Below are 10478 nucleotides of genomic sequence, written 5' to 3' on the forward strand. Positions count from 1 at the left end.
GGGTTGATTGAGGGTTGATCCCAGTGTACTGGAAAGTAAACATCTTGCATTTGCATTGAACTCTTTTCTGTGTCTCACTTGGGGAGTGTCTCCTGGTAGTTAAGTTTCACTTCTAGTCTCATATGACCTTTAGGTCAGTGGGAAAGGACTCTGAAAACAATGGTTCCAAAATACACATTTTTTTCAACTATGCAAAACAAAAGATGCAATATGAATTGTATATAGAGCTTCACATATCTAAAGGAACAGGGTCAGCTGCACTATGTGCCAGCTAGTCACTGTCTACTAAGGAAAGGGAGTGGTGGATCAGGGCAAGATCCCACTCAACTATGTGGGTTTTTTTGTTTATTTGTCTGTTTGTTTGTATTCAGCAGCAGCAGCAGCAGCACCACCACCACCACCACCACCACCACCACCACCATCATCATTATAAAAGCAGGTAGATTCCAGAGTTCAAGGTCATCCTGGGACAGTGTGTGTGTGTGTGTGTGTGTGTGTGTGTGTGTGTGTGTGTGTGTGTTTCCCACCCAACGATCTTATTGTTTGTGCTGGAGCTTGCTATCTCTTTCTAAGAATCTAAGAGCTAGGAGCTAGAGTCTTGGACCAGATGTTAATTAACCAGATAATCAAAACAGAACCTGGGGAAATGGCTGAATTGATATGTAAATAAAGTGTGGGCTTTTGGGCTTTTGATTTGCAAGAGATGGGCTCTCTAGACAGGTTTTCTATTAGCAAGAGAATGGTGGCTCGAGCAGACCAGAACAGAGATACAACAATCTGGAAAGCTCTTTCTAGCTGAATATATACCATCTCTTGGACCCAATATTTGAGTTCCAGCCATTTGTTTCACTACTCCCAGGCACCCTTCCTCTCACGAACCCCTCTCCAACAATGGACTGGTTCTTGGCATCTGCCATTTAATCAGATTTTTTTTAATCTTACACGCACACATTTTTGAACTATAACAAATAATTTTAGCCTATCTCAAAGTTTGAATATTTTTTTAAGAAAAAGTTTAGAGTGTATTCTTCTTTTTTATTCAATTCCTGAACAAAGAAAAATCTTTCAAATTTAGGTCCATTTGACATTAATTTAAATACATATGGTAGATATGTCTGTAATTACAAGGTTATGTATTGGAGGAATAAGGAATAAACAGAAAGCACAATAAAAATGTAATTACAGAGATGATTCATTTTTTTCTTTGAAAGAAGTTTATGTTGTACATGAAAGAGCTGATTTCTATTATTTTTATGATTACAGTATTCTATTTATATTCTCTTCACTGAATTTATTTGCTCATCTAATTCTAACTTACTGAAGATCCTTTAAAAAGACTTTAATGAATAGAGTACATAAATCATCTCAGTGAACACAAATACTTGTATATAAAATTCTGTAGAGACCTTTCTGAAGATTTTTGAATGGTAAACAATTTAAAGGCTTCTTGTCCCATCATTTTACTTATCAAGCTGAGAAAAAATAGTTGTCCTTCATAAAATTTAACAGTATTTTAAAATATTTATAATAATAATCCAAAATCAATAAGCAGAATTATATATAAAGAGTGAGGCATGTATTATTAAGAAAGACTAACAAGAACTATTTTGGATTACCTGTCACTCTGTGAATTAATGATCACCACATCAATTCTGAATTATAAAATAAATGATTTTGAAAGGTGTAAATGCCTAAATTATAGTAAGAATTCTAAAACTGTCACATTATAATACATGTGGTCTGCAGTTTGAGAACTTAACTATATGATAACAAGGTCATTAATATTTCAATTCATATTTATCATTAACTATGTTTAAAACTAATAAAAAATAAATGAAAAAGTCAGTAGTTGTGCAGCATGTGTGAGTCATAATTAAATATTTAAATTCAGTGGCAACTTTCAGTCACATTATTCAAGGCCTATCATTTGGGTGGTTGAAATGTAAGGTCTTGTGAACAAGCCCAAGATATTGAATAGACTGCTAGTATGTCAAACATCATTTTTGCACTTTTATTTAACTTTCGGTCAATGTAAGATACTTTTGTATTCCCATTTATTACAAGTATCTAAAACCTTCCCCTATAGACAAAAACCCAAATATCCTTCCAAATGATAATCATTGATGGGACTGTAGATATAATAACCATAATGGGAATAGTTTGATAAGTTTCATTTTATTTAAATTCACCCCATATAAACCCTGGGCTATGTTTATATCACAATGTATTGGAAAACTGAGAAAAAATATTTTTACCTTGCTGCTTGCTGCTTCTGATCATTTATCACAAAGATACATTAGGAAACAAATAAATGCCATAAATTAATGAGAAATGCAATGAAAAGGAATTTGAGATTAGGATTCTGGTTCTCTGAGTTCTAATACAAAATTGTAATCTTTTGTGGATTTTAATCTTTCTAACCCTTGGTGTTTTCTTTTAATTAAAAGAAACAAAGGAAAAAATAATATTGAGTCTACAAGTTAGAAATCACTTAACGTGTATTAAATCACAAAGTCTAAGATGAACTGTCCAACATAGTAACTGGTATTAGACTAAACACAGTATTTCAAAAGTTAAATGTCCAACTTGAATGTATAAATTCCTTGGAGTATTATTTTTTCTCCATTGAGAATCTTGCTCCTGAGGTAACTTGCCTGGACTTTGTTTCTTGATAGTTTAAGAGAGTACGAGTGATTCCTATAACTCCGCTGTCCTCTACAGTAGCATTCTGTTAATTATAACAAACTTTATTCAGTTCTTATGTATGGTCTCACTTGATTATTGTCTTGCACTGAAATTAATAACCAGTAATGTAGTCTAACTATAAACTCTTTAAGAGTCAAATTTGATAGATAGCAAGAAAAAAATCAACGGAATTTCAGAAACTGACTCTATAGAGATTCAGTTTGTGTGTGTGTGTGTGTGTGTGTGTGTGCTTCTGTGTGTTTCTGTGTGCTTGTGTGTGATTATGAGAGTGTATGTGATATATATGAATATATGTGAATATATGTATATAATTGGAAAATATCTCTAAATTGTTGCTTGGTATAAAATCACTTTCTTTCATCTAAAAAATCATATTTGCATGATCCCAGAGGTATGAATTTGATTTAATTGAAGATGACTCAGCCCTTAGTTTTGATAAGGAAGCTCACTCCTTGGAAGTCTGATGGACTTAGATTGTATAGGTTTCTGTGTGTCAAAGTCCATAAAGAACACAGTTAGAAAAATATACTTGAATCATGGAACTTGGAGAAATTAAGTTGGTGCTGACTTGGAATTTCAGTTATATCATAAGTCTTTCATAGTACTGAAAGGTGCTAACAAAAAAGAAGAACCTTCAGTGCTATATATCTGCAAACTCTGTGAGTTGCAATAATAATGACAGGTGAAGCCAGAAATATTGACTGGGGAAACGATTTCATGAACATGATGATGAAAACCAACCCTTTATGATTCAATTTAAGGTCTTCTCTACCAGATGAAACCTACACTGGAAAAACTATCAGGGCCAGAAGCTGTAAGTAGACAAGGCATAAATCTTAGCATAGAACATAGTACTATCATTGTGTTAAATGGATATAATACTAAACTGACCCATAACAACATACTGTTATACACATAGATCAATGCATCTATCGTCTTCATCAGATAAGCTTGACTTTCACAGTAGAAAATGATTAACATAGAGACCCACAAGTGGTATAGGTAAAAAGAATGATCTCTCTTTGGGCATTAGGGGGCCAGGTGAACTACTGAAGCCCTGAGGGAGGATCAGAATGGAAACAGGCAACCTTGGGAGGTAGGAGTTGGGGGACCCTATAGAGTGTACCAGAGACCTGGAAGTTAGGGACTCTCAGGACTCAAAGGGTCCTTAGATGAAATGCCCCATAGCGTGGAGAGGGAAACTGTAGAGTCCACTTCCAGTAGAAAGACAGGGCATCAAGTGTAGAAATGGTGTTCTAATGCCAAAGTCAAAAACTCTGACCCATAATTCTTCCTGTCTAAAAGAAATGTAGGGCCAAAAATGGAAAAGGGCCTGAAGGATAGGAGGTCCAGTGACAGGACCAAATTCGGATCTAGCTCAAGGGGAGGCTTCAAGGTCTAACACTATTACGGATGCTATCATTGACTTACAGGCACGTAACGTGTCTGTCTTCTGAGAGATCCAACAAGCAGCTGAAGGGGTCAGATGCAGATAATTAGCAGCCAACCAATGGACAGAAGCTGGGGACCCCTGTGGTTATATTAGGGAAAAGCTGGAAGAAGCTGAGGAGGGTAACACAGTAGCAAGACCAGCAATCTCATATAACCTGGATCCCTGAGATCTCTCAGGCATTGATCCACCAAGCAGGCAGAATATAATAGTTGACATGTGGCCCCTGACACATATATGCACGGAGCCATATTGGATTTGGGCCTAGCCGCTTTTTGACTGCATGGTTCAAAGTGACTCTGGGCTGTTTGGCCACAGAGACTCACCCCGAAGATGACTGCCATAAATCTTAAGATTGTTGGATAAAGCCTCTCCCATGAATTTACGGCACAGGAGTATAACATTCAAGGGATGCCTCAGCTCGAGCAGATACCAGTTATCTCCTCAGACACCCAGTGTCTCCACCACCTGACCTCATCGCCTGACTTCTTTGCCTCCAGCTATCACTGCCTATACCCTCATCTCCCCCTCCTTCATATTTCACAAAGGTCACTCCCCCTACCTGAAAGCCTTAAAAGCTGCAATGTTCATCCCAATAAACGAGACCTTGACAACAGAACTTTTGCTTGGTCTCCTTCTTCTCTTCACCCCCATTTTGGCCCACAGGTAGAAAGCCTCTTCGGGACCCTGAATAACTGGGTCCCCGCTGGCGGGGACAAGTGGCGCCCGAACAGGTACCCCGAAGCAAGGCCGACTACAGGACGATGGAGATAAGAGAGCTGCAGCGGGAATCAAGGACTCTTCAGGCCGCATCGCTCGTGTGTCGCTGGAGAGGGAGGTAAGGACCGGTCGAATAATTGTCGTCTAATTGCCATGGGGAAGGTATGGATTTAGGAGGCTTGTTTCATAGGAGAGATCAAGCGCTCACTCAGGGAGAGAGGATTAAGAGTTAAGAAAAAGGATTTAATCAAGTTTTTTTGTTTTATTGATGAAAGTTGTCCCTGGTTAATTTTAAGCAGTGTGGGGCTAGCTTAAGTAAAACTTGTAATAAAAAAGGGACAAGGTAATGGTAAAGTGTTTTTGCATATGCGTTCTTTTAGAGTTATATTTTAGTCTTTGGATCCTGACAAGAGATAGTTTACACCCTAGACATGAGAGAGAATGGGTTTGGGAAAAACAGTCTTCCCGGACTCTCCACGGATGCTTTGGAGAAAGAGAAAAACTTTTCAGGGCTCTCCTGGGAACAGAAGAAAGGCAGGAGACGTCCTGCCTCTCTGCTGGCTCCTATTGGAGAAATGCTTATTTCTAGTTCTGGGTTCCATAGGTAGGATATGTGGGTCCCTATCGTGGGACACCATCTAGTTTTTCCCTCTATGTCTATTGTGTGTCCTTGGTGCACCAAGCTATCCATGTCTGTCAGTTTATGTCTGTGGTCTTTGTTTCTCGTTGTTTAAATGTTTTATGTTTCGTGTTCAAAAGAAAAAATGATAAAAACTTTATCTGCCAGTCGTTCACACCTTGACTTGGTTTTAACTCGTTTCAAGAAGGGAACAATAAATAAAAAACAGTTTCAATTGGCTTTTGGAGCCTACATCTGTAGCTAGAAGCCTAAGTCTGCTGGACAAGCTCCCCAGGGGCTGGCTAAATGTTTATACTAGCTGATCCTAAAGACACCAGGAGCTTCACAGCTTAAAAGGTGGAACATTGGTAACAGAAAGTTGGCTTAAAACTGTAATTTGGATATGAGCCAACCTAGGGAAACAGGTCCAAATTGAGGTAATATTTTTATGGAATTCTTATTCTAAAAACCAGGCTTCTAAAAGATTTTAGGGCAATGTCTCTTTGTTGAGGTATTGGAGACCACACCATCGTGAGTTCGTATGTAGGAATTGGCAGTCATAGCCAAAGGTGTGGTTTGCCCTAAAGTTACTGTATTTTGATGCTAATTCCACTGCCCCAAGAACAGCTGCCTAGTCACATACTCAGAATTCAGGTGACTTTCCAAAGTTGTGGCTGTGCTCTGGTGTTACAAAGAGATCTTAAAGATTGTGATTAAAGATTGTCAGTGTTACATTGACTAACTCAAACTTATTTATAATTAAGAAAAAAAATCAAACAGGTAGAGATTGTTACAGGATTTAAAAAGGATTGATGAGGTTTTAGAACTTGTGAGAGCATTACAGCTTGTTTGCTTATCCAACTGCCATTTCAAGATAGATTTAGAGGATTATTTTTATACAATTTGTTTACATCCTGGCGATTGTGAGTTTTCATTTCGTGAGCTTGCTTATAATTTTAGAGAGCCCATAAAGTGATATCATTAAAATTTTTACTAAAGAATGGCTAATAGCCTTATATTATGTAATTTTGTCGCTTCTTCAATGTAAGAAGTTAAAACTTTAAATCTTTAAGTGTATATAGAAATTTTTACTACAAACTTTTGCTCTCTAAATGAGCTTTAATATTTGGGGAGTAGCTGTTAGACTACTCCAGAAAAGAGTATTTAAAACTAATTTTAAGCTTCTAAGGATATGTTAATTGCCAAAGTACCTCACCTTACCAGAGGACTTAACTTTGTTATCCTCATTGGAGATAAAGCTTTTGTCATTAGTACAAAATTGTAGGCTAGAGTCATGGAAGTATTTTAAAAAGAAACCTGGTGAAACATACCTTATTCCAAACAGCAATCAAATTGGTTATTACAAAATACTGATATTTGGCCTATTACATATACAAATTTCAGGCAAAATTGATAATTTTACTCCTTGCATGCTTTTGTATTTACTGTAAATTTGTGCATACAACCCATAAGAAATGTGCTTACTGTATTTATAGGTGGTTCATCTAATGAAAAGGCTACATGTATGATTGGATCACTTGTTTATTCTCTTGAGTTTCCCCCGCTTCAACACAGATTATTAAATTACATTACGTGCTGTAGCCACTGTTTTTAAATGTTAAAAATCAAGCTTTCAATTCATACGCTGATAGCCAATGTGTGGCTTGTGGTTTTACAATTGATTAAAAAGTTTTCGTTCTTTTGTTTTTTTTTTTTAGATACTACTAGCCCTCAAATTTTACAATTACTTAATGCTATATTAGAGGCAGGTTTTCTACTTAAAATCAAAGTGATTTCAGTGTGAATTGTCTGACAACTCACTGTCCTTTCAGTGCTCTGGCTCAGACAACTAAACAAAACCATAGACCCAGCTCTTTGAAAATGGTAATGGAGTTGATAACACACCCTCTTGAAAAGAGGAAGACTCCATTTGCTTACTTTCAACTCCCAGCCTCACCTTGTCGGCTCAGGGCTCAGGGATTTCTAGTACAGTATTTATAGGATTTGGCATCTCTAATTAATGCTTATGTTTAGGTAAATAAAGCTGGTGAGGGGCTGGAGAGATGGCTTAGTGGTTAAGAGCACTAAGTACTGTTCCTTTATAGGCCATTTAAGAACTCAAATTAGATTGCCTAGACCCCTTAGCAAGGGAGGACAATGATACCAGACAGATTATAGGCCTTACATAGGAACAGTTAGTAAAAAAATCTCATTCTTTATATATCCAAAACAGTAATGCTGGAGACAATAATTTGGTATAAAAGTAAATTTATAAATACAAGTGCTCAGTGTCCTCAATTTAATCCTTAAGGACTTATCTTAATAAATAATATTTTAACAATATTTTAATAAATAAAAAAGGGGAGTTATCCCTGTATGCTAAAATATGCTCCTTTTATTTCAATTTTAAAATTTGGATGCCAAGGAACACTCTGAGTTTATGGCACCCTACAACTAGGCATATTTCTGCCAAGGTGAAATAGAAAGATCCACATATTGGCATGATCCTGTTCAGATATTTTATATGGGGAAGAGGGAATCTTTGTGTTTTTTCTACAGGATGCTACAAGAGTAAGCCAGCTGCCAGAGGTGGTTGCTGAGACTTGCTGATCCTGGGAGCATGAAGATTCAGCTCTCCTGGTTCGGGTCCCTGGAGTCATTCCTGTGTCCTTGGAGGAATATGGAGGATTCCCACTCATCTTTTGTCATCACAGAAATTCTGGCGTTGCTGCAGTCATTGTGTCCCGTCCCACCACGGCCTGCGCTCCGACCCTCTGTGCACTGTTGCTTGGTGGAAGCTGCTGTGGACTGGGGAACTCTGCCCTGGTTTTGCAGATCTCAGACATGGTTTCATTGCCTGCTGGTTGTTCCAGAGAAGAATGACCGATCCTGAACTGTCCTGGGAAAGACCTTGGCATTTTCGCTGCTATTGTAGCAGCCATTACTGCTGCAGCCATTGTGTCTGCAGTGTCTGGAGCTACCCTCCCCCAATCTATTGTTAAGCAAGCACAGTGGGTGAACTTTCTGGAGTAGTTGCTAACAATTGGGAATTCTAAATTTTATTACAGGAGAGGCTTGACTAGGCCCTTGGTGGTATGGCCATAACAGCTGAGGAGAACCAGATGAGGTGCCTACAACTTATCGGGAGAGGCTCAATTTCCACAATCTCTTATATTAATGCCATCTGGCCCTTGCTCTTTCGCCCCTGGGCTCAAGTGAGAGGAATGAGAAGATGACCTGATGTAGCTATCCTCAGGGACGGGCAACTTCCTCTGACCCTTGACCAATCTAAGACAGGAACCTTGGGGGTGACAAGGTGATCCTATGACAGATAAGGCTGGGGTTTGAGAGGTCGATCCTAAGACAGAGGTGGCTACACCCCGTTTAAACGTGCGGGCCGGTCAAATGCTCCTCTGCCCAGTTTCTTCCCCAATAACACACACGTATAGCCCAGAACGGTGTGTTACAGCATAAGTTCATTCCTAGCCATTGGGGTGCAGTCCTAACTGCAAGAGTGGCTTGCCATGGCCGAGCTGGGCACTCTGTGAGGCATGTCTAATCTCTCTCAGACCACTACTTCCACCTAATGGTTTTTTTTTTTTTTTTTTTAAAGAAAAATGGGGGAGATGCACGGAGCCATATTGGATTTGGGCCTAGCCGCTTTTTGACTGCATGGTTCAAAGTGACTCTGGGCTGTTTGGCCACAGAGACTCACCCCGAAGATGACTGCCATAAATCTTAAGATTGTTGGATAAAGCCTCTCCCATGAATTTACGGCACAGGAGTATAACATTCAAGGGATGCCTCAGCTCGAGCAGATACCAGTTATCTCCTCAGACACCCAGTGTCTCCACCACCTGACCTCATCGCCTGACTTCTTTGCCTCCAGCTATCACTGCCTATACCCTCATCTCCCCCTCCTTCATATTTCACAAAGGTCACTCCCCCTACCTGAAAGCCTTAAAAGCTGCAATGTTCATCCCAATAAACGAGACCTTGACAACAGAACTTTTGCTTGGTCTCCTTCTTCTCTTCACCCCCATTTTGGCCCACAGGTAGAAAGCCTCTTCGGGACCCTGAATAACTGGGTCCCCGCTGGCGGGGACACATATACACAAGAGCACTGCCTGGTCTGGCCTCAGTAAAAGAAGAAGCACCTAACCTTCAAGAGACTTGTGGCATCAGGTAATGGGGAGGTCTGGTAGAGTGGGGATAGGGGGGTGGGGACATCCACTTTGAGATGGGGGAATGGGATGGGGAATGGTCAGAGGGTGGACCTGGAAGAGGATGGTGACTGGAGTATATAATTATTAAATTAAAATTAAAAATGAACAAATAATAAAATATATCAAAATATAATCATTTAAATATGTTTTAGAGTGAATTTTATTAACATTAACTCTGTTAATATTAACTCTTTCGCACTGCTATACCAAGAAAACGACTATGAATTTAAAATATCGCAAGTTATGTAGCATAATTAAAAGACGTGTAATAGTTTTTATAAAACTCTTAAGAATAGTCACACTAATAAAAAAAGCTTATTAAATTCTACAGAAAACATTAAGTGCAGCTAAGCATGATTGATGATGATCCAGTAAGGTTTACATGCAATGAATATTAAGCAGCTGCTGAGCAGATGTAGGCTGGAATCTGTAACTCGATTAATTGTTTGTTAAAACAAACGTTATACCAGCTTTCCTCCTTGGCTCACATAGCAGAATGCCAATGTGAAGACTGTAAAAGCCCTATGATTCAGGATCCAGTCCTGAGAAAGTGTGAGGTGGAGGTGTGTCTAAACTCCAAAAATCTCATTGTGAAACCAGCAGGAATTAGGAGTATTCCCTTCTTGTTCTGGTCTATGACCCCCACCTCTACCACACGGGAAGTAGTCATGTAACCTGGTGGCCAAATTATGGATTTAACTTCCTCTCTCTATATAAGGACATGTCCAGCAAACACCTAGATTTCTTCTTCATGCAA

The 10478-nt window shown here is 38.9% G+C and overlaps 1 non-coding gene across 2 annotated transcripts; it reads left to right on the forward strand.

Annotated features, from left to right (window-relative positions):
• Positions 1-136: 136 nt before the first annotated feature.
• On the forward strand, positions 137-9501 carry LOC147995596 (uncharacterized). Of its 2 annotated transcripts, XR_015683670.1 has the most exons (4): positions 248-439; positions 3468-3520; positions 4823-4994; positions 8055-9501. It is a non-coding gene; the product is annotated as an uncharacterized LOC147995596 (transcript). The 2 variants fall into 2 exon arrangements; XR_015683669.1 differs by lacking the exon at positions 3468-3520 and having other exon boundaries at positions 137-439.
• Positions 9502-10478: the final 977 nt, after the last annotated feature.

The sequence above is a fragment of the Rattus norvegicus genome, chromosome 3 (genome assembly GCF_021556685.1).
Source record: "Rattus norvegicus strain SHRSP/BbbUtx chromosome 3, alternate assembly SHRSP_T2T, whole genome shotgun sequence".
In the NCBI taxonomy this organism is placed as follows: Eukaryota; Metazoa; Chordata; class Mammalia; order Rodentia; family Muridae; genus Rattus; species Rattus norvegicus.